The sequence below is a fragment of the Equus asinus genome, chromosome 26, assembly GCF_041296235.1.
Source record: "Equus asinus isolate D_3611 breed Donkey chromosome 26, EquAss-T2T_v2, whole genome shotgun sequence".
Lineage (NCBI taxonomy): Eukaryota > Metazoa > Chordata > Mammalia > Perissodactyla > Equidae > Equus > Equus asinus.
The window spans coordinates 23,389,634-23,412,187 of NC_091815.1; the positions used below are offsets into that span (position 1 = coordinate 23,389,634).

At 54.2% G+C, this 22,554-nt stretch overlaps 1 protein-coding gene across 7 annotated transcripts in view; it reads left to right on the forward strand.

Annotated features, from left to right (window-relative positions):
• Window positions 1-22,554, forward strand: part of SIPA1L3 (signal induced proliferation associated 1 like 3) — a 260,408-nt gene that overhangs the window by 37,808 nt on the left and 200,046 nt on the right. For 4 of the 7 annotated variants that reach the window (XM_044759862.2, XM_044759869.2, XM_044759870.2 and 1 more), the window contains exon 1: window positions 368-809. The exons of 1 other annotated variant lie outside the window; for it this stretch is intronic. The gene's annotated coding sequence lies outside the window, so the exon portion shown is untranslated. Of the gene's footprint in view, window positions 1-125; window positions 347-367; window positions 810-13,282; window positions 13,577-22,554 lie in introns of those variants that run through there. 2 more of the 7 variants (XM_070498190.1, XM_044759864.2) reach the window with 2 other exon arrangements.

A 22,554-nucleotide genomic window follows, 5' to 3' on the forward strand; every position in this document is an offset into this window, starting at 1 on the left:
TGAAGGACCAGACCTCGAAGGAGCACCTGAGGAGCGACCTTGGGGATGCTGCGGGAGGACCGGGCCGGCAGAGCGGTTAGCCCCGCAACCCCGCGCGCCGCAGACTGAGTCTGGCGAGGGGCGCGCGCCCGGCAGGAAAGAGCCCAGCGCGAGACCCCGCGCGCGCGCTCCTTCGAAAGGAAAAAAATTCCTCCGCGCGGGGGCCCGCGGCAATTTAGGCCGGCGCTGGCCCGCGAGCGCGCGTGCGCGAGCGCGCACACACGCCCGCCGCCGCCGCCGCTCCCTTCGTTGGGGGTCTAGCGCACTGCTCTTCGTCCCCGCCTCTCCCGAGGCTCGCGCCCTCGGGGTAAGTACCTCGCGCTCGCGGAGAGGGAGGGAGAGAGTCCGCCGAAGGAAAGGAGGAGGCGGACAGGGCTGGGGAAAAGGGAAAAACCGCCCTCGCCGTGCGAGGAGCGCGGCAGCCGCGTTGGAGTCTGCAGAAGACACGCCTCCATCCCTCACGCCCCTCGGGGCTGCGGAAGTGCTCTGGAGACTGGAGCGGCTCGGAGCCGACAGGTGGACTACCATCCCCAGAAGGCGGCGCGGGCCTGCGCCTACTGCTCCCGGCAGCCTCTGCGCGCCAGGGTTTTTTCAGTTTGCTGCCGCCTAGGGCGAAACTACAGTTCCCGGGAGGCCTCGCGCGAAGCGGCTTGGAAGTGGGCAGCCTGGAAGTCACTTGGGCCACCGGAGCTGGCGGCGTCTCCAGCGAGCCGCGCGGGGCCGGACGCAGCGCTCGTGGGGCCCGCGGGGCGGGCAGCCGGGACGCCCAGGTATGTGGCTCCGGGTGCAGGGGCGGCCTCGTGCAAGGGTGGCGCGGAATCGGTATCCGCTCGGACCCCGGGGGTCAGCGCGGCAGGCTACCGGGCGGATGGCCGGGTGTGGGCACCGGTTGTTGGGGGCGGCGGCACCGGGACTTGCGCCCTCCGGACCTGGCCGGACCCGTGCCCGCGTGGCTCAACTTTCCAGACGTGCTACCCGGCGCTGTGCGGAAGAGCGTGGAGGGTTCGCGTCCTGGCTCTCCCACTCCGGAGCTGCGATCTGGGGAAACCGCGCCGAACCTCTGTTTCCCCATTCGGTGAAACGGGGGAAGAAGAGTGTCTGTCTTTTGCTGGGGATTCTGTTGAGATCTGGCGAATAGAGATTTTGGCACATAGAAGGCGCTTATTGACGTGTTTGCGCTATTGTTGGCCCCCGAGAAATGGGGTGAAGGAATTGTCGACTGCATAGGGTTAGTTTCGAGTGTGCATGTAGAGAGCCGAGTCTATAGTTAGCACTCAAGGCAGGGTGGCCGCTGTTAACTGAAATTATTTTGTTGAGAGCTTTGGCTTGGGAGGCAGAGAAACCCAGGTTCAAATTTAGGTTCTGCCATTTACCAGCTGGGTGACCTTGGGCTACCGACTTCACCTGGCTGTGCCTTGGTTTCCCTTTCTATAAAATGGGGATTTTAGTAGCAGCCACCTCAGAGTTGTTTTGAAGATGCAACGAGAACGCCATGTGTAAAGTGCTTAGAGCAGCAGCTGGCACATAGTCAGCGTTCAATAAATGGTACCATTTATTCAGCGTTTTCCCAGTGTCCCTGAGACCCTCTGCGAGTGGGGCTCTGGCTGTAGTCTTGGTCTCCCCAGTGGGCAAGACTCAAAGTGGTCTAGCTGACTTCCTCTCCTGCAGCCTCAGGTCCCTCATTTCTGAACTTGGATCGCGGTATCAGCCTCCGGGGTCTGTGAGGCTTTGCCGGGATTGTGTTCCGAGTGCAGAGCCATCTCTCGCTGAGTAGCAGCTCTTATGTATTATAATTGTTCTTCAGTGTTCTCCATCTGGCCTAGAGACTGCCTGCCTGTGGGCTGTGACATGACAGCCCTGAGCTCCCCCACACGTTCGCTCTCAGCCTCAGTGTCCCATCTGTGAAATGGTAGTCACAGGACTTTCGTGCCAGGGTTGTTTTGAGATGATTCATGTTTAGTGTGTAGCACAGGGCTGGGTGCCTAGTGAGCACTTAGTAAACGTATCTTGTTTTTCTTGATAAGCCTTTGCTGCTTCTGTCTGTATTTACGGGGCAGAGCAGGTAAGGTGACTGCGTGTCTCCACGCTCCAGTTTTTATTCACCGAAGGCTACATTGTGGAACATACTGCACTGTGAGGCCCTAAAGGAGATGGTGCTGACCTGCTCTCAGCGGCCCCCTGCTCGGCTCTCGTATATTCCTCCCCCCAAGCCAGGGCTTTATGTACTGTCCCCGTGATGCCAGCACTTAGCTGTCTCAAAGTCATGTTAGCCCCTGAGCTCCAGCTCCGGATGTGGAGCATGTGCTTCCACGATGTGTCCGGGGCTGCTGTCCCTTGGGTACCATGAACTCAACGTATTCAACCTAAACTCGTTCTCTCAGGCCCAGTAGCCATCGTCTTGGCAGGTGGGCCGACGGTGACCCAGTTGCCCAGGCCAGAAGCTGGGGAGTTGCTCTTCTCGCCCATCCTTCCCAGGTCCCGTAGATTGGCAAGAGGGGTGGAGCTCCCGTTTCACTGGCCCGTCTTGGTCTCCCGTCTCTTGGGCACTGCAGGTCGCCCTTGGCCCCGGGAGGTGGCCTTTTCTGACAAGGTTGAGATGTTTCTTTTAAGTCACCACGGATTCATGTATGTAAAACATTGTATTAGTCAGGGGCAGAGAAGATAATATGGACTTGGCCAGACTGCAGTGGCGGCGGGTGGGACATCAAAGCCTGGCTTTCAGGGAACCCATTTCTGTGGTTTTAGCCTGGCAAAGCTTGGCTGAGTTGTTCATTTCATTCTGAAAAGTTATCCCGTGTCAGCGGGTTAGCATACCCTGTATGGGAAGGTGGCCCTCCCAGGCGCCTGGGGAGGCCGTGCACACACACGGGGGACGGCTGGAAGGGAATTTATTAGCTCTCCCCGTAGGTTGAGTCTTCTCAGACACCTGTCATTGTGATTTCATTTGCTGATGGGAGCCCATGGTCTCAATCAGATTTGTGATGGCGCCAAATTCACTTAAGTGTTTCTTTAATCTGAGGAAATAAAGCGGTGACTTTTAAAAAAATCATCATCATCATTGTTGGTGACAGCAGCACGCGGGTTTGAGCACGTGGGTCGAAGGGCTTGCTGTGAGCCTGTTTTCAGACGTTGCAGTTGTCGGGCGGTAAATCAGACGTGGAATCTAGAACGCGCAGTGGTCGATGCCTTTTTTTTCCTGTAAAGTTTATTTTGCCGATATATTTCAAACTTAGGTTTAAAAAAATGACACAGGTTATGGTAGCAGCTTAACCTTGTTAGACGTTTAACCGGCAAAATCTAAGTTAAATGTATTTATGTTTTAGTAAAAGAAGCAGTCATTTCCTTTAAAGAAAAGTGTGTGTTTTTAGCTGTTAGAACGAGAGGCCCTTGGACCCGTTGGTGGTTTGTGCTTGCAGTGTGACCGACACTGCTCCTGGTTCCTAGGACTGCTCATGGCCTTTGGCGTGTGTGAGATTGATGAGTTGAATTTGGTTATAAAAAAGTTATGTGAAGAAATACATGCTGGTTGTAATATGTCAAGCAATCCAGAGATGTTTAAGGGGAATAATAGGTGCCAGCTCCCGCTCCAGGATCCCGTTCCCCAAAGATAACCATTTATTCCGACAGTGTGTTCACTAAATATCCACTGTTGGGTTTTGGAGATGGAGTTGTGAACAAAATGGATTGCCTCTGCCCTTGGAGATTTGGGTGGACGTGCTTTCTTACCTTTTCCGTGCTTAGGTGGAGGTGCAGATGCACATAGCAATTGTTACTTCCTTCTCTTTCACTGATCCCCAAAAGAGGTGGGCGAGGGATCAAACCACACATATTTGTAACTTGATTTTTTCAGTTAATGATAGAGCGTATGCCTTCAAGTCGTTACCTCCAGATCTGACTCATTCTTTTTAACAGCTGGACCCGAGTTAGCCTGCTTTATCCCGCCATTCCCCTAATGCCGGACATTTGTCTCTGGGAGTTCTTTGCAAACACACCTCCAGTAAGCATCCTGGTCCGTAGGCAGTATAGCACAGTGGCTGAAAGCCTAAACTCTGGACCGTGAGCAAGACAGACCAGATCTTTGCTCTCCTAGGGTTTACATTCTAGCTGGGGAGCCGTGCCGTAAGCTAGGGCATTCACACGGTTTCCGTGGAGGCCGTCACAGGCTGAGGGCTAGGGGCTGGCTGGTGGGCGGGCTGGTGGTGGAAGGGGTGGTTACTTTAGCTTCCATGGTCAGGGAGGCCTCCTAGGCGTCTCTGAGGGGGCGTCATGTGGGCTGGGACCCTATGAGCAGGAGGCACCAGCTGTGCCAAGAGCCAGGCAGGGGAAGAACCTTCTAGGCAGAGGGAACAGCAGGTGCAAAGGCCCAGAGGTGGGAATGAGTTTGCTGGAGAAGGGTGGCTTCCCATTTTTCAAGTTCTCCCTACTTTAATTTTTGTAAAATGATAATAACAATAATAATAGCAAGTAAGGTGCTCTTCTAAGCATCTCACACGTGTCCTCAGTCCACAAAAGAGTCCAGTGGAAGAGAGGAGCTGATGGAGCTCACCTTACGTGTGAGGGAGCGGACTCCGGGCTCTCGGCCCACGTGCCCTCCTCCTTCCCTCCCAGCCCTCTGTGCCAGGCTGAGGCCGTTGTGGGAAGTGGAAGCAGCGTTTCCTCTCCGTGTCATTTAACATGCAGAGCTCTGTGAACTATATTTAGTGCCCCATTCATGAGGCAGCGGGAGTGACCTCGGCATGTTGCGGCCTCCTTCCAGGGACCGTAAGACGCGATGGGGTCGGTTTCTGTAGGGGTTTTGGGTTGGTTGTTTCAAAACTGAAGGCCCTTCGACAGAGCCTGCTGTCAATACAACAAGCCTGACTGCCGGCTGCCACCGCAGACACAGGGTAACAAGGAGCGAGGCATGTGTCAAGGAGACTGAGCAAGGCGAGTGTCTCATTGGGGTGAGCTTGGTGAGGGGACTTGGGCTGGTGGGCGACAGAGTGTTTCTGAGCCCCAGGCCCGCATTACGGACCGTTAGAATATCAAAATCCAGTCCGGCACCTAAAGTGGTGATGCCAGCCCTCCTGGGGCCCCAGGACCATGCTCCGGCCGCCGTGACTGTGTCCATTTTGATTTGGTGTAGCCTGTACCTTATGGCTGGTTAAATGTTTTGAATGAAGGGCAGGCCTGGTTAGGCACGAGGATAGTAGTGGGTGCTTTTAAGACCAGAATTGTGGAGAGCATTTTTCGTCTAGCCACCCGTGGAACATTGGTTTCTACCTAGCATGTGTGCCAGGCACCATGCTGGACACTGACAGTGTGAAGTCGGGTAACACTGGTTCTCAAAGGTTGCAGCAATACTGTTCATTAGAAATATAATGCGAGGGGCTGGCCCGGTGGCCTAGTGGTTAAGTTCACGTTCTCTACTTCAGTGGCCTGGGATTTGCAAGTTCGGATCCCAGGCACGGACCTGCACACACCGTGCATCAAGCCACGCTGTGGTAGCGTCCCACATGGAAAATAGAGGAAGATTGGCACGGATGTTAGCTCAGCAACAGTCTTCCTCAGCAAAAAAGAAATAAAATGCGAGCCACCAGTTGGACTGTATACGTAATTTAAAATTTTATAGGGGCCACGTTGAGAAGAGTAAAAAGAAACAGGAAATAAATTTTAACATGTTTTATTTAGTCCAAAATTTTATCACTTCAACGTGTAATCAATATAAAAATTGTTGAGCTATTTTACATTATTGTTTTCACATTGTCTTCAGAATACAGTGTGTATTATATGCCTTCACATCGCCATGTGCACTGGCTGCGCGCTTCAGATGCTCAGTAGCCACGTGCACGGGACAGTGTGGGCCCAGGTGAGGCTCCCATCAGTCAAGGGCGGTAGTTCACAGCAGCAGATCAGAGGCGCCAGCCTGTGTTTTCTTGGTGGAAGGGAGGGATGAAAAGCGTGTCTGTCGTAGGCAGCGGTAGCTGTCGGCCATCAGGGCTGCTTCATGGCCTGGCACTGTGCTTAGTGCCCGGCGTGTGTGATGTGTGTTCTGAAGTGGCCAGGACTGTGATTGTCCCCATCGACAGATGAGGAAGCTGAGGTCTGGCCATGAGAAGCCGCTCACTCGGTTTGGAAGTGATGGAGGCAGAATTTGAACTCAGCTCTGGAGCCCATCCCCTTGCATCTCTGCTGTGTCCGCTGTGGGTGTGTGTGAGAGCGATGGGGCCTGAGTTTTGAGCAGTAGAAACCACAGGAAGGGCTGACTGCACCAGATGGCCTCCCAGAGTCTGTCAGCCTCGGTCCTCGGGCTTCTGTCGGTGCCAGGGTGCTGGTCTCGACCTGAGTGACTGCTGGGTGGCGCCTCACATTGAGCTCCTGGTGCGGTGGAACAGGTCTTACCTCCCAGGAAAGAAAGGGGCTCTGGGGACTGGGGAGGAGGGTGGACAGGGGGCTGAGGGAGGCACGGAGGGGGCCCGGCCTCTTGAAAGCTGGTTCCGAACAGCTGCTTTGGGCCCGAAGCCTCTTTTCTCTTTTGTCTCCTGCCTGTCCTGGCAGCTGCGGCATCTTCCTGTGAGCCCGGCCCCAGCAGGGCTCACCCGGCTGTGGCTCTTGCCCTTGCTCTGGTCCGGAGCGGCCTTGCTGGGTGGGGGCGGAGAGAGGGGGCGGCACAGTGGTTTCCTCTCTCATCGTTGTGAGTCACTCTTCTAGGCTTTTAGTCACTCTCTTGGTTCAGGGTTCCCCATCTCAGGGGCAGGGGGAATCTGGGCCTCCCACCCAAACAGGCCGGTGCTGGAGATGCCGAGTCTGTTCATGTCGCCAGGTGGTGGCCTGGTGCCAGTCCCCATCCCCAGGTGGTGATTCCTGGGGCTTTTAACCTCTTTGCTCTTGGCTCCCACTGCTGGACGGCGCCTGGCAGTAAAAGATGCTCCATACTTGTTCCTTGGCTGAACTGATGGTACGGGCAGCGTTCCCTGAGTTCTCATTACGGATGGACGGGCGGTGCTCTGAGTGCTTGCCTTGGAGTACCTCATTTAATCCTCACGACGACTCCGCGCGGTGGGGACTGTCCTTACTCCTATTTCCCGTATCAGGAAACTGAAGTCCTGAGAAGTGTGTGCGGCTGGTGAGTGTCAAAGCCAGATTCAGACCCGTGCCACTGCCTCCAGTGTCCAGGCTCTTAGACACTCCCCCGCGGTCTCCGTGGACGGACAGACAGACGAATGGGGTGGACAAGCAGGACCATCCTGACTAGTTCCAGCTGCTCCACCCTGTGGGTGGTGTCTGATCTCCTCTTCTGGGGGAGCCATGTGTCAGGACCGGGCCACTGTGGGCCTGGAGGCTCCCACACCACTCCGGGCAGGGGGTTTTTATGATTCTGGAACCTGCACTTCCCTTTTCTTTAAAATAACGAAAACTAACTGCAGATTTGATATTATTAAGGAATTCTTGTCAATGTTGTAGGTGTGATAATGATGCTGTGGTTCTGCTTAAGAAAAAAGTCCTTGTCTTTAAGACGTGTGTTCTGAAATCCCTGGGAGCTGCTAAGATGTCTGGGATTTGTTTTGAAATAACGGACGGGTGGGGCGTGCAGGGGGACACGCGTGTGCGGGCGAATGAAGAGGTGGGGGGAGAGGACCAGGAGTTGACGGCTGCGGAAGCCGGCCAACGGCGGCTCTTAGCTCATCGCCTCTGTGTGTTTGGAATGTCTTATCATGAACAGTTAGGAACAAGTACAACAAATGTCCCGTAGCATGTGCGTGTTTCCAGCCCAAGAGTACGTGGCGGGGACTTCCCTGCCTCTGCCCAGTCCACTTATATAGTAAAAACACATTTTTTTTTTTTACGAGTCAATACTTGGCCCAGGTCTTTAGAAACCCCTTGGTAAACAGCGTCCAGCAGCATTGAGGACACTGCCGAGGCGCCAGCGGCCACACGCTTCCCCACACGCTTCCCCGGCTGCTCTGAGTCTGCTCACAGGGGTCCCTCTTCCCTGAGGTCTGTTTCCTGCCAGCATCCGACCGTGGGGCCCCTCCCACATTTTTTCCAAAGACGAGTTTGAACAGGAGGCCTCCCATCCTCTCCCATCCTCCCCTCAGGACAGACGTGTACAGCTCCTTCCTCTGATGGGTCTTTGTTTAGGCCCCACAGGAACCAGGCTCCAGCCTTGGGTTCGCCTCCAGCACTGCAGTGGGAGGCAGGGGACGCGCCCCCTTTCAGTTCTGACTTGGGTAGAAGACGGAGAGGGGCAAGATGCAGCTTGTGACAGTGCCTGGGACCTGCTGCTATTTGTCATCGAGTTAGCAGTTCCAACTCCTTCACCGCAGACGCGCACCCCCGCTTCACATCGAGTAGGGGCTCCTGTCGCGTTTGTTCCCTGGGGTCCCCGACTTCTCAGCGGAGCCGCGTGGTGCAGCAATCCTTGTGTGGAGGTGGCAGGAGCAGAGGGCACCTTCCTCCGGGGGTTTCTGCGCATCGCTGGCTTGCCAGGTAGGTGGAGATGGCTGAGGGAGCAGGATCGCTGCTGGTCCGATCCTGCTGGATGCTGGCACCGTGAGGTCCACCTGGTGGCTGGCTCTTGTCTCCAGTGCCTGTGTCTGTCACCACGTGCTCGGTGTGCGGGAGGAAGGCGGGAAGCCTGCAGCCCCTCCGGCCTCCTGAAACTCTGGCCCCAGCACCCTCTTCCTGCTGGCCTTCCTTTTCTTTTCAAAGGCCCCAGCGTGGGGAGGACATTCGGAGTGCTGTCACCAGTTTAGGGAGCCTGATTTTTCCGGGTTTCCCACGTAGACTGCATGTGTTAGATCTGAGGGCAGCAAACCCCTGATCCTGACAGTGCATCCGATTTTCAGACGTACTCATTCAGCAGGTATTCACCGAGCCGAGCACTCTCCTAGGTACTGGGGTGCTAGGTACTAGGGAGACAGCAGTGAGCCAGACGGACGAGGCCTCTGCCCTCCTGGGCTCTCATTCAGGTGGGGAATTGAGACAGGAAACAAGATAAATAAGGGGCTGGCCCAGTGGTGTAGGGGTTAAGTTTGCATGTTCTGCTTTGGTGGCCCAGGGTTCAGAAGTTTGGATCCTGGGTGCAGACCTACCCACCGCTCATCAACCCATGTTGTGGTGGTGTCCCACATACAAAATAGAGGAAGATTGGCACGAATGTTAGCTCAGCGACAATCTTCCTCAAGCAAAAAGAGAAAGATTGACAACAGATGTTAGCTCAGGGCCAGTTTTCCTCACCAAAGAAGAAGAAGAAGAAAAACCCCCCAAGATAAGTAAGTAAGATATGTACTGTATTAGGTGGTAGTAGTGCTGAGTGTAAGAAATTAATCAGGGAGAGGGGCTGGAAAGTATTAGGATGGAGGGTGTTGCAGTTTAGAGTAGAGGGCCAGGGATGGCCTCCCTGGGAGGGCTCTTGAGTACAGACCTCAAGGAGGAGAGGCAGTGTGAGCAGTGGGAGTGTCTAGGCAAAGGGAGTGGCTAGTGCAAAGGTCCTGAGGCAGCAGGCCTGATAGTGAGATTGAGGAGCTGGCAGGAGGCCCAGGGCTGGAGCTGAGTGGAGGAGGGGAGACGTGGTGGGGACGGGGGCAGAGGGGTGGTGGGTTTGCAGATCTCTTAGCATCCAGTGCAGTTTGTTCTCTGACTGAGATCGGAGGAGACTGCAGGGTTGACTGACTGATTAATTTCATTAAATTTTGAATAGTGACCACACATGCATGGAACCAAAGGAACAAAAATAAGGCGCCCAGTTCTTTCCCCAGAGGCCACTGCCCTCCCAGTTCCTTACTGGTGACCCGTTCCTGGACACCACATTATTTGAATGCGCTTCCTGGCTTCTGTTAGGTTGAACCGTATGAACTTGCCTTTTTGTGGGTCAAGAATGGTTGAACATTTGGCAGTTTTATGATGGTCAGCCTGATAGCTTTCTTTCCGGAGCCAGAGGAGTTGGACCAATCCTTTCTTGCCCCCGGGCTTGGTGGTCAGAGGTCGAGACCTCCTACCCCTTCCCACCTCCCACACTTCTCTGTGAGTCCCGACCCCGCAGTGTCAGCAACCTGGTGAGTCCAGAAGCCCTGTCCCCCACCAGAGCCCCGTCCCCAGTCTTGCCCTGGAGCCTGATGACAGGCTGCCTCTTCCTCCTGGGACCTTACCTGGGGTGGCATTAGTCATTCTTTGGCTTTCTGCATCTTGGTGCCACCAGTTTTGAAATCACAGATAGCTCCCGGAGGGAAGGGCCCCCCTGGGCTCTGGCTGGATGTTTGGCATGGCTCCCACGGTGGGGGTGCTCTGTCGGCCGGCAGGCCTCGTGGGCATTCTGGACCAGTAACTGGGCAGAGTGGTTGGCAGAGCGCCCGGGCCGGGGCGTCCATGGGCGTATCTGCTGGGACCGCGGAGGCTTTGGCCGTGGGAGGAGATCCGGACTGGGAGACAGGCCTTCAGCCCCTCCTGTGTGTCACACCCGGGTGCTGACCAGAGAGTCGCCTGTCTCTGGAAGCGCAGGGCACGGGGCTGGGTCCTGGGGGGTAAAGTCAGCATTGAGGGGCTCTGGACCCAGCCTTGGGGGAGCCGTCAGGAAGGCAGCGCTTGCTGTGCCTCTGGCCGCCAGCAGTAGTAACAGCGACCTCAGCAGCAGCCAGTGGCAGTCACTAGGCCGTGCACCATGCGTGCGAGGCGCTCTGCCGGGCGTCCCGCGGAGTGAGTCAGCGGAGCCTCCCAACAGCCTCGTAAGGCGAGTACTCTTGTTATCCCTTTCTCACAGATGATGCAACCACATTTAAATAGCTCGCCCCGGGTCACACAGCTAGAAGATGGAGGTGACAGGATTTGGATCCAAGGAGGCTGACTCCAGCAGCCTCACTCTGAGCTCTCGTCACTGTGCTTCTCAAACCTGAGCAGGATCAGAATCCCCTGGAGGGCTTGTTAAAACCCAGATGGCCTCGCCCCACCCAGAGTCTCTGATTCAGTAGTTCTGGCTCGAGAATTTGCATTTCTAACAAGTCCTTGGGTGATGGTGGTACTCTCGGGGCTGGGAGCACATTTTGAGAACCACTGATCTACTGTAATGGGAAACCTAGCTGAAACTGGCCTGAAATCAGATTTATGAACTCATGTATCAAGCCTATAGGTAGGCAGCACCAGGGCTGACTAGGCAGTTCCACAAGACCTGTAGGCAAACCCTCTCTGTTGTGCCACTCTGTCATCCTTGGTGTGTCTCCTGTGTCCTCAGGCTCCCCTCGTGGCCACAAGATGACTGCCATGGCTCCAGTCATCACACCCTGACAAGGCTCTATCCAACTGCAGAAAGAGGGCGTCTCTCATTCATTATGTGTCTTAATCTTAAGAGTGAGGGAACCTTTCCTAGACGCCCTGTCTCCTAGATTCCCCTCACATCTCGTTGGCCAGGATTGTGACATATTACCATGCCTGGGCAAGGGCCAATCAGGATTTACTCTCAGGGCTGCGGCTGGGGCTGGAACCATCCTCACCTGAAGCACATGGCTGCTGGGAGGAGAGTGGCTACAGGAAAGAAATCACAGTACTATTTAGGAAAGGACTGGGTGGGGGAGGGATATGGGGTAGGCGAGCAAGCGGTCTGCGGCAGAAGTTAGTGACATGAGGCGGAAGCACAGTACCCATGCACTTGTGTCACCAACTTTGTCTTGTGATTGCCTGAATCAGGACCTAGGTTTTGTGCTCTGATCACATCCACCTGTGCGAATGTGTACGCAGAGTCCCTGTACCTAGGAGCGCTCGGTCTTGTCCAGAAAACAAACATTTCGTCTGAAAATTCGGGGAGACCCAAGCTGGGTAAGGAGGCGGCAGAGAGGGGCAGCGTGCGGGTGTTCGAGAGCATTCGTTCTGCCCGGAAATACCTGGGTCTCGCTCCTCTTGCTGCTCCCGACCAAGTCCTATTGAAGGTGCGCCTCCCACAGACTCAGTTTCCCCGTCTGAGGACTGCCTGGTAGGCGGTGATGTGGGTGACGGGAGAGGATGCAGGTGAGGGCTTAGCCCCAGGCGCTGGCACAGGCTGAGTGCTCCAGAATGTGGCCTCTGCTATTAACGTGAACCGCGACTTATTCATTGAATAATTAAGTATCCTTTAATAACCCCGCCGTCTCCTCCCGCCCATCTGTGAAAGTGATGTCGACTTGCAGGCTGACATTTCCTGCGGGCGCCTGTTGCCGCTGCTGGTGGACTCGCAGAAAGTGCTGGCCCTCAAGCCCGCAGAGGGCTGAGGAGGGGGGCCTGGGCTCGGGCCACAGCTGGTGCAGGCCTGGGCCCGCCTCGGGCCCCCGGGTGGCCTTGGGCAGGCCACCGAGCCTTGCTTTGTCTCCATTGCCCTATCTTTAGGGTGGGGCTGGCGATGGTCCTGTCCTCCTCAGATGGCTGACTCAGAAGAGAGACTGTGTATTTTTTGTGGGTGGAAAAAAAGGACAGTAAGAATCTTTCTTATTTTTTCTCTTCGGCTGCCCAGAATTTCAACTCCGTGACCATGATTTTACCCCCATTTTGAAGGTATAAGCTGAACCTGATTGAGCCCAAGGGTGGCATGTGACAACTGCAGCCAGGAGACAGTGAACATGCTTGGTGGGTTAAGGCTAAGATCTCGCCGACTCCTCACACTCAACCCATTTTACAGAGCAGGAAACTGAGGCCCGGCTGGGGGGACCTGTCTGTTCTCTTGAGAGGAGGTCCAGGGCAGTGGTTAGGAACTGGAGACCCAGAGTGGCCCAGCTTGGGTTCAGTCCGCCCCAGCACTTCCCTGCTGTGTGACCTCATCCCGTGACTTCTCTGTTCCTGAGCTTTCTCCTGTGTAAAATAGGCATGATCACAGTCCCTACTCAGAGGTAGCTGGGAGCACCAGGGAGATCATTCTCCTGAAGTGTGGAAGACAGGAGGACGGTGGTTTTATTAGGCAGGGCCAGCAGCCGCCTTCCAAAGCTGGCCGAGGAGCCCGAGGCCGGGCTTAATCATTAAGCTGTGTTGCTCTGAGAGCGGCCCGCTGTCTGTCGGGGAGAGGAGCCCACCTTGGGTTGGGCGGCTGTGAATGAAGCGGGCAGGCGCCAGCACAGCGCGGGGGATGCTGTGGGCGCAGGGCCAGCCCTGGCACAGTCAGCGAACAGGTGGCCTGCTCCTGGATGGGAGGGATGGGAGGTAACAGGGGAGCCCGTCTTTGTTACCTCTGAGCTTTCTCTGAAGCCCATTCAGGCCTCAGACCACGTGGCTGATGAGTAAGGAGGCCTTTCTTTTCCCTCCCCTAAAGCGACTGTTGGCAAAACAGCCCTCTTTGGGAACACGCCTGTTCCCGAAGAGCAGCCATCTCTTGGGGAACTCCGGTGGCTGGCGGCTCCTCGCGGCCGGTGAATAAGTGACTGTGAAGAGCTGGCACGGCAGGTCCCGTTTCCGCATTCCAGACACCCACGGCGGCGGCCAGGGGTGGCCCCACCCTGGGGCGGCCCCGAGCTGGTGCAGGTGGCCCTCGCCCGGAGGAGACCCGGCGGAGCTCCCTTGCAGGCACCTGCCCCTGCGATCGGACTGTGCTGGGGACGTCCTTCAGGTGAGCGATGTGTGTTAAGTTTGCCTGTGACTCGGGGAGTAGAGGAAGTTAGTAACTGTTTCTCCTTTTCGGATTAGACTGGTGGCTTTTTTTCTTTTTCTTTTTTTTCCTCCTCTCCCATGGAATGTTTACCTGTCTGCTCCTAACTGTGAAGAAAGGGTGGGCGGAGTGTTGAGGGAGTGAGAAGGAAACGGAGGACGTTTCTCCCTGGAGAAGGGATCGTTGCCTTTGGTGGAGCTCCGGCGGGAAGCAAACTCCTGTGCTGGGGCTGTGGAGCGTCTCAACTTGGTACGGACGAGCTGTGTGTTCCTTTCCCTCTCTGGGCCTCAGTTTCCTCATCTGATGAAGTGGGAAATAGGAGCAGCTTTTTCCAATGAGTCCAACCCACCCACCTTTCCGATGAGTCATATTTGTGGCGTGCTCACGGCCTGGGCATGGAGCGGTGCTCGATGTCAGCTCCCCCTGTGCCCCCAGCCCCCCAGATTCCCTGTCTGGCCTTATCTCTGACTTCTCCCCTGCTGCTGGCTGTCCTCCAGCTCCACTGGCCGCCTGCTGTTCCTCCCTCAGGGCCTTTGCCCTGGCTGTTCCCTCTGCCTGGAGCACTTCCCCCTGTGTCCCCAAAGCCGTGTCTGCCTTCAGCCTCTGCTCAATGTCACCTTCTCGGTGAGGCCTCCCTCCTTAAATGACACCTTCTCCGTCACCTCTAGCCCTTCCCTCTGCCTTATTTGTTTATAGCATTTATTATCACTTGACGTGTATTTATGATCTGCCCCTCCCCGAGCCGTGGGCTCCACCAGAGCTCGGGGACTTCTGTCTCTGTCCTCGTAGGATGGCCCCTGCACATCAAAGGTGTGCGATAAATTATTTTGTGAATGAGTTTGTGGAAGCAGGTACACTGTTGTCCGAGGATGGGCGGTTGTCCCCGTTTGGGGATTGAGTAGAACGCTGGCGGACGCGCACAGCTGCAGCTGTGGGAAGTGGTGTGCACACGCCCTGCCCTTGGTCACCCAGCAGTCCTCAGCCTGCCTGCCGTAGCCAGCCGTCTGGCTTCCTGTCCCTCAGCCCGGGTCCTGGCACGGCTCATCCAGGTGGCCTGGAACAGACATGTGCAGGTTTGTTTAATGGGAAGGGCCTTGTTGGGGACCCCGGCCACACACACGTCCCCATGTGTCCGCAGAGCGACCCCCTCACCAGGCCATCTTGGGCTTGTAGTAGGAGGGCGAGGAGTGGCCGGGACATGAGTGTGCTGGCCAGGCGAGGGTATCAGCCTCCCCTCCTTGAGCACGCTGTAATTCTTGCTCTGGGGCTGAGCAGGTTTTAATTAAAAGGTGAGCTCGAAGAGTCTGGCTGTGTCCGAGCTCACACCTCGTCGTCTGTTTTCTGGCTCCCGGTGTCAGCAGTGGATTCTGTAGAAATATCCTGGGCAGGGCTGCCCCAGGCTCTGGGGCGCAGGTCGGTGGCCATCTTGGATGTCTCCCAGCAGTGCGAAGCGCAGGGACTGAGGTGGGTGCCGCTGCGGCACACGCCAGCACCCCCTGGGCCTGCTGCGATGTTAGGAACGGGCGAGCGTGAGAGGAGCCGCTCCTGCAGCACGTGCCCCGTGCTCTGAGCTCCAATGCCATGGGTTTGGGGTTGGGTCCGGAGCCTCCTGGGAGGCGGGTACACTCAGTCCTCACGTCGTAGCACTGCCCAAGCTCTTTGGGCACAGTGCTTAGCTTTTCTGGGCCTCAGTTTCCTTATCTGGAAAATGGGCGTAATGAAGAGTACCTGCGTTAAATGAGAAGTGAGACCAGGTGACCTTGTGAGCTCTGTGTGGTGCATGGAAAGCACTGCATAAATGGGCTGAAGGATTTCTATTAATTGGTTTCAAGCCCCTTTGTAATTTTTTTCAGTCCTTTTTTCGTGGGCTCCTTCTCTCTTCCTCTCTGCCCCATCCCCACGTCAGCATCCTCCCACTGTCCTTCATCCATGGTGTCAATCAAGTACTGTATGGATTTTTCCACGTTTTTCTCCATGGTTATATAATCCTATAGGACATAGCCTATAAGGGGGGAAATAGCCTAGAAGGGGTGATACGGCCCTTGTTTTCCTGCATTTTGCTTTGCTCACATGGCAGTACCAGGTGGAAGTGCCTGCAGGTTCTCATGGAGAGCTCACATGTGCTCTTTTTAATGGCTGTGTAACACACGGTGGGGGGGGTGGGGGGGTGCCATCATTTATGCGGCCAGGCCGCCACTGATGTGCGTTCCCTCTGTTTCCAGGTTTTTTCCTTCCGAATTATTTTTTTTGATAGCCTTCTTTAATTAGATCGCAGGCGTCCAGCCTGCTAGCCACCTTGTTAACTTGAGCTCCAAGCCTTTGAGAATGAGTATGAAGCAGCATTACTATGATGATGCCTCTTGCCCAGATAGGAGATACGTTTTCTGAGCATCTCACTGTGTCCAGCACAGTGTCGAACCATCTGCTTTAAATGCTTTTTCATTATTAAAGTGGCTAATAGATTGATCACTCATAATACAGATTAGTTGTGCTTAATAAGCACTTATTATGAAATGGAGGGAGGGTTCATGTCTTTTCATAGTAACAATCTTCGTTGGAAATCAGAACATGAAGAGATTTGGGGCGTTGTGATCGACCGGCATGTTTCTCTCGTGGCTTGTCCTTAGCTGAGGACTGTGTTTGGCCTCATGAGACTTGTACGGTGGTGAATGCAGGTACAGCTTTGTTCTCATTCGCTATTGCAATGTCACAATCCATCCCCGAACTTAATGTCGCAGAACGACAACAGTTTATTACTTCTCATGACTCTGGTCGCCTGAGGCTCAGCTGGCTGGCTCCTGTGCCAGTCTTGCTTGGGGTCTCTTATGTGGCAGTTGTCAGAGGGGAGGTGGGGCTGGAACACTCAAGATGGTTCTGCTCACATGGCACCCTGGAGGTACCTGGGCCCCTCTGTCCCTCTCAGCTCAGAACCTCCTTCCATGTGGCCCCGCCAGCCAGTAGCCAGCCTCATAAGCCGGCAGCCTGGGGCTCCCCAGGCTTCCTGAGGGGTGGGTCCCCGACGGGCCCAGCCTCATTTCGTGGTTCAGGTGAGTCGTAAGGTCAGCCTGCACTCACTGTGGGAGCTATGACGGGAGGCTTGAGCTCCAGGAGGTGTGGCCCACTGGGGGACACCTTTGGAAACTCCCACAGTGTTCGTTTTCTCAAGAAAAGAGAAGTGCAGAGGTCAGCAGGCCAAGGTGGTGCTGAGCTTGTGTCTCTGGGGCCCCAGGCTCCTCTGTCTGCGTCGCTGCCCTTGGCCTCCATAGTCACAACGTGGCGGCTCCACCTCCAGCCCCACATCCTTCTGACGGGCTGAGGAGGCCAGGCTCTGAGGACAGGGGGCAGCTCCCCTGTCAGGAAACCATGGCCTTCCCGGAACCCCTAGGCGACTTCTGCTTCTGTCTCTTTGGCTGGAGCTTTGTGACACGACCACCCCTTCCCACAGGGAGCTCTCAGAAATGCAGTTTTGAGTTGGGCTTACCACTCCGTCGAACAAAGGGTCAGGAAGGAGGAAGAGGGGCGAGGGGACGTGCGGGCTGGCCAGCTCAAAGTGGTCTGTTCACACAGCAGAGGGGGTGCCGGTTCAACTGAGGCAGCGCATGTTCACTCCTCACCTGGTTAGGAAGTGCTTGGGATGGGCCGTGCCTGGGCTGCTCACAGAGGCTGCACGGATGAGCGAGGCCAGCACATCTGGGGGTTACACTGGCCGGGATCATTTGCAGGCCTTGACCAGGTGATTGCTCAGCTCGTACTTCCCAGATAGCTGTTCGAAGTGAGACTAGCGATAATAACAGTAGCCGATCTCATTAAGGGCTTAACTTGCGTGGAGGGACTGTCATGAGTACTTTTCATCAGCCCGCTCGTTTCCTCTTCACAATGGCCCCGTGAAGCCGGCGCTGGGATCATCTCCCCTTTGCAGATGCAGAAAGAGGCACAGAGAAGTGCAGTTACCTGCCAGAGGTCCCAGGCTGGGCGTCATGAAGTGGGTGCACGGTCCCGGTGGGCTGGCTGTGGAGTCCATGCGCTGGACCGTACTGCTCTGCTTTACTCATTTATTTATTCCAGGAAGCATTTTTTGTTGAAATGAATGTGTGAGTGACAGCAGAGCAAAACATGAAGAGAAACAAACCACTTACCACTCCATCCCCTCCACTCCCGCTCCCTGCCTCCTTGGTCCGGGCTGTCAGTAACTTGCTGAGTTCCCCCTCACCTCTTTCTAAGTGCATTTCATTTTCGAAAGTTGGCCTTAGGGCACACAGAATCGGATTAATCATAATCCTTGATGCGTGATACATCGGTATTTTGGTCCATGCAAAAATATCTATTATAATGAACAGCCATTAACCTACCGCCCGCCCAGCAACTAGAAGCTTAGCAAGAACTCGTATGAACCTGTGTGGTACTTTCCGGTTTATCCCCTGCCTGCTCTCCCAGAGGGGACCACCATCTTGAATTTTTTTGTTTATTGTTCTTTGTCTTAAAAAGAATTAGTTTTGGGGGCCGGCCCCGTGGCCGAGTGGTTAAGTTTGCGTGCTCCGCTGCCGCGGCCCAGGGTTTCGCAGGTTTGGATCCTGGGCGCGGACATGGCACCGCTCATCAAGCCACATTGAGGCGGCGTCCCACATGCCACAACTAGAAGGACCCACAACTAAAATATACAACTGTGTACTGGGAGGATTTGGGGAGAAGATGAAGAGAACAGAAGATTAGCAACAGGTGTTAGCTCAGGTGGCAATCTTTAAAAAAGAAAAAAATAAGACTGACTTTTGAACTTTACACAAATGATACTCTACTGTGTATAGTCTTCCGGGACTTGCATTTTTCACTCGATATTATGATTCTAAGATTGATCCAGACTGGTATAGCTGCAGTTCATTCATTTTTTACTGCTCTGTACACCTGTTTCTATCGTGTGCCACATAGGCATACGGCCATGTACACATCTATCTTAGTGAACATGGATGAGAATTTCTTCTGGGTTTGTCACGAGGCATGAGATGCTGTGTGGTAGGATGTGAGCATCTCTAACTTTGCCAAATGTTGTCAAGCCGTTCTCTAAACATTCCCACCAAGGATGTAGAGTTCCTGTTATTTTGTATTCTTGTGTGGTTTTATAATGCTTTTTTATTTTTGCCGGTCTGATGGATATGAAATAAAATCTCATTGTGCTTTTAATTTCTATTTCCCTGAAGACTAGTAAGGCAGAATGTCTTTTCCTTTATGTTTCTTCTTCTGGATATGGTTCCTTCATCACTTCTGCTTCTTTTGCTTATTGATTTATGTGTGTTCTTTATGTACTCTGGTTACTAATCCTTGGGCAGCAGCCTCTTTAACCTAATGAGAGGTTTGTGATTCTGATGTCCTCATTTCCTTGGTTGTCTCCTCTCCCCTGTCTGCTTTCTCCCCAACTCCATGATATCTCTTTGTGTACCCCAAGCTCACAGCGAATGGGTCTTGGGGACAGTCCTCAGTTATGGGCATTTGTATATGTTTGTATAGATATGTGACTCTCCCTGTTCCACCCCCTCTACCATAGCTTTTTGATCCCAGGCGTATCAGTTAAGATTGGGTTCAATTGCATAAATAGAAAACTGCGTATAAAACAAAATGACAATGGTCTAAGCAAGATGGAAGTTTATTTCTCTCTCACATAAAGGAGCCCAGTGATAAGCAGACCAGGGCTGCACTCTTATCAGGGACCCAGGCTCCTTCTGCCTTTTTGCTCCACAATCCTTAGCCTGTCACCTCATGGTTCAAGATGGCTGCTGAAGCTCCAGCGATTATGTCCTAGCAAACAGGAAAGAAAGGATGAAGATGGGATCCCTGTCTTCTTAAAAAGCCTTAATGAAAGTTGCACACAATAATTCTGCTTATAGACTTTCGCCTAGAACCTTGTCACTGTACCCTATATAGTTGCTAGGGAATCTGGGAAATGTAGTCTTTATTGCACATGGCCTTGTTCTTAGCTAAAAATCAGAATCCATTACCAAGTTAAAGAGGGAGACTAAATCTTGGATTCGGCAGCCAGCAACTTTCCTAGTTCTGAAGTGTTCCCTAAAAATGGCTCTTAAAGGAGCGGCCAGCCATCAGGATGGACCTCCCGATGATGCCCCTTTGATTCTTGGGTTTATTACATGCATATTTCTTGAGCACTTATTTTGCTCAGGCACCGTCCTGGGAGCTGGGAAGATGGTAATGAACAAAACAAAGGAAGTCCCGTCTGTCCCCCGTGGAGCTTACGTTAGAAAAGGGAGGATAGATAGTAGACAAGGAGTGTATAGTGAGTCAGAGATAATAGGTGTGAAAGACACTAAAGGCGGATGCTGGCCTGCGAGTGAGTGGCAGGCAGGTGGCAGGCTCCACGCGGAGTGGCAGGCTGTGCTCTTGCAGGCAGAGTGGTCAGGGCAGGCCTCTTTCGTGAGGCGACACTGAAGCAGAGCTGAGGCAGGGGAGCAAGGGGGCCATGTGGGAATCTGGGACGAGCACGTGGGGCAAAGTCTGGGCCCGTGGAAGGCACGAGGTGAGCCAGCCCGGCAAGCCTGAGGAACTTCAGAGCCGTCAGCAGCGCTCGAGGGGCGAGCGAGGGGAGGGAGGGGAGAGGAGATGGGGCAGGCGCGGGCCGTGAGTATCTCACAGCTGAATAGTTCAGTATTTGTCTGCGGAAGACAAGAGTTCTTCAAGGACCTAAGGACAATATTATTGTCACGATTAAAATAAATAATTAAATAAAATAAGTAAAATAACAATTGCTTGACGTCACGCGTGTCCCTTGAGTGTTAACATTTCAGATCTTCTCATAAAGATCTTTCTAGAATTGATTTGCTCCAATCAGGACCCAGTAAGGTCCACTGTTGGATTTGGTTCACGTGCCTGTTAAGTGGCATTTAATTTGTGGGTTCCCCCTCCCTCTTTTACAGTTTATTTGTTGAGCAAAGCCGTGTTGTTTGTCGTTCGGGTTTCGCACAGTCCGCCTGGCCGACTGGAGCCCTGTGTTGGCAGGAAAGGCTGCTTCTGTCCCTGAGTTTCCTGTAAACGGGGAGTTGGGTCTAGAGACTGGAGCAGAGTGGAGACACACACACACACACACACATATTTCGGGGTGTGTGGTGGGGGGCGAGACATTGTCCTAGGCGTTGCTGTGTGTGTACAGCCACTAGGAGGTACGTGAAGCCCGTTGGCTTTCTGGGATGTTCTGTAGAGTTAATGGCTGCCAGTGACCGTTGCCTAGGCCTACGATTTTGTTTGGGGTTTGCAAAAATTGTGACGGTGTAGTTCTGTCCTCCTGTTCATGTATTAGCTGGAATATTCCTGCAGAGAGAACCTCTGTCATCTATTATTCAGTGATCCTGAGGGCACTGACTCTTTTGAACTTTTGTTTACATTAGAAATGAGTATTGAATACTTGGCCTCCTCGTGGTTTCTAATCTGCTCATCTTTCCTTGGTGCTTCAAGTCTTCTGTCCTTGGTTTTGTGTGCATTTGTTCGCTATTTCCCGGTCTCTGCCGCCGCCCACGCCCCGTCTTAGATTTGGGGGTAAACAGAGGAACCGGTCAGTCCTCTCATTGCGTGGGCATGGCTGCCTCAGGCCCTACCTTTGACCAGGCAGAGCCCTGTGCGTGCCTCTCCGTCGGCGTAACCAGGGAGAGACGACTCTAGAATGTTGACATTTCCATTTTTTTCTCTCTCGCCCTGGCCGTGTATTCTCAGACCTCCAGCTTCTGAAGAGCGCCTGCTCCACGCCAGGGGATTAAACCTTTATGCTTGGGGCACGAGGGTTTTGAGCATTTGAATTTCTGCTGATCTGAAACTCAGTTCCTAGACAAAAGAATAAGGGCTCTGCTCCACTGGAGAGGCTGGTCCTTCCAGTAACCTGGCCAGGGGCCACTCTGACCCCAGGCACTGCTGTTCTTTAGGGCACCAGCACGCTTGAAATCGTTTGGATGCCTTGGGATCAGTTATGCATTTTATTGCATGCTCCCTAAGGGCTTTCTTTTCTTCTGGGGATTACAACAGGTTTGTTCCCTCGGGGAGGGGAGAAGTTTTGATGTGAAATGATGTAGAATTCATTAATTCGTTCAGTCACTGATTTGTTCCTTTGGCAGACATTTATTGAGCGTCCCACATGTTCCCGGTGCTGGGTCGGAGCCTGGGGAGGCCTGTTCGGCTGGAGCGTATGTGCAGGTGGAAGTACACAGGTGATAAAGTAGTGAACAAATCAGTGAGATAATTTCAGGTGGGGATGAATGACTCAGTGGAGTCATTGAAGCAGAATGGTGAGAGACACACACCTGGAAGGTGGAGGGGCCGTGGGAGGCGGACGACTGGGGGATTGGGGGAGAGTTTCGCTGGGGCAGTGACACGTCAGCTGAGACTGGAAGGAGACGGGCCAGTCTTGTGGAGGGTCTCGGGAAGAGTTGCTGCCAGAAGGAGCAGCAGGTGCGGAGGCAGGAATGAGTGTGGTGTGTCGAGGAACGGCGGAGCGAGTAGCCGGTGCGGCTGGAGCATCGAGGATGAGGTTGAAGGGTGGGTGGGGGCGAGAGCCTGGAAGGGAGTTGGGGTTTGATTCTGAGTGTCGTCTCTCTCCGTCCCGCTGGCCGCTGTGGGGAGGGAGCACAGATGGAAGAGGAGGGGCGTGGAGGGAGGCAGCGCGTACTGGAGTGAGGACAGAGGTGTGGTGGCAAGGGTGCCTAGGAGAAGTGCTTGACCCACCAGAGCTTGCCAAGGGTTGGTCAGAGTGGGTGGTGAGTGGGCAAAAGATCTCCCAGGGGTTTCGGACTTCGGTCTCCCATAATAACAGTCCCAGACCCCCTTAACACGCATCTCGCTATAGGACAGTCGACTCTTCTTTCCTCTTTTGCAGATTCGGAAACTGGGGCCCAGAGAGATGAAGCCCGTGATCCTTGTCACACAGCTAGTTGGGGCTGGGCTTGGAACTGGCC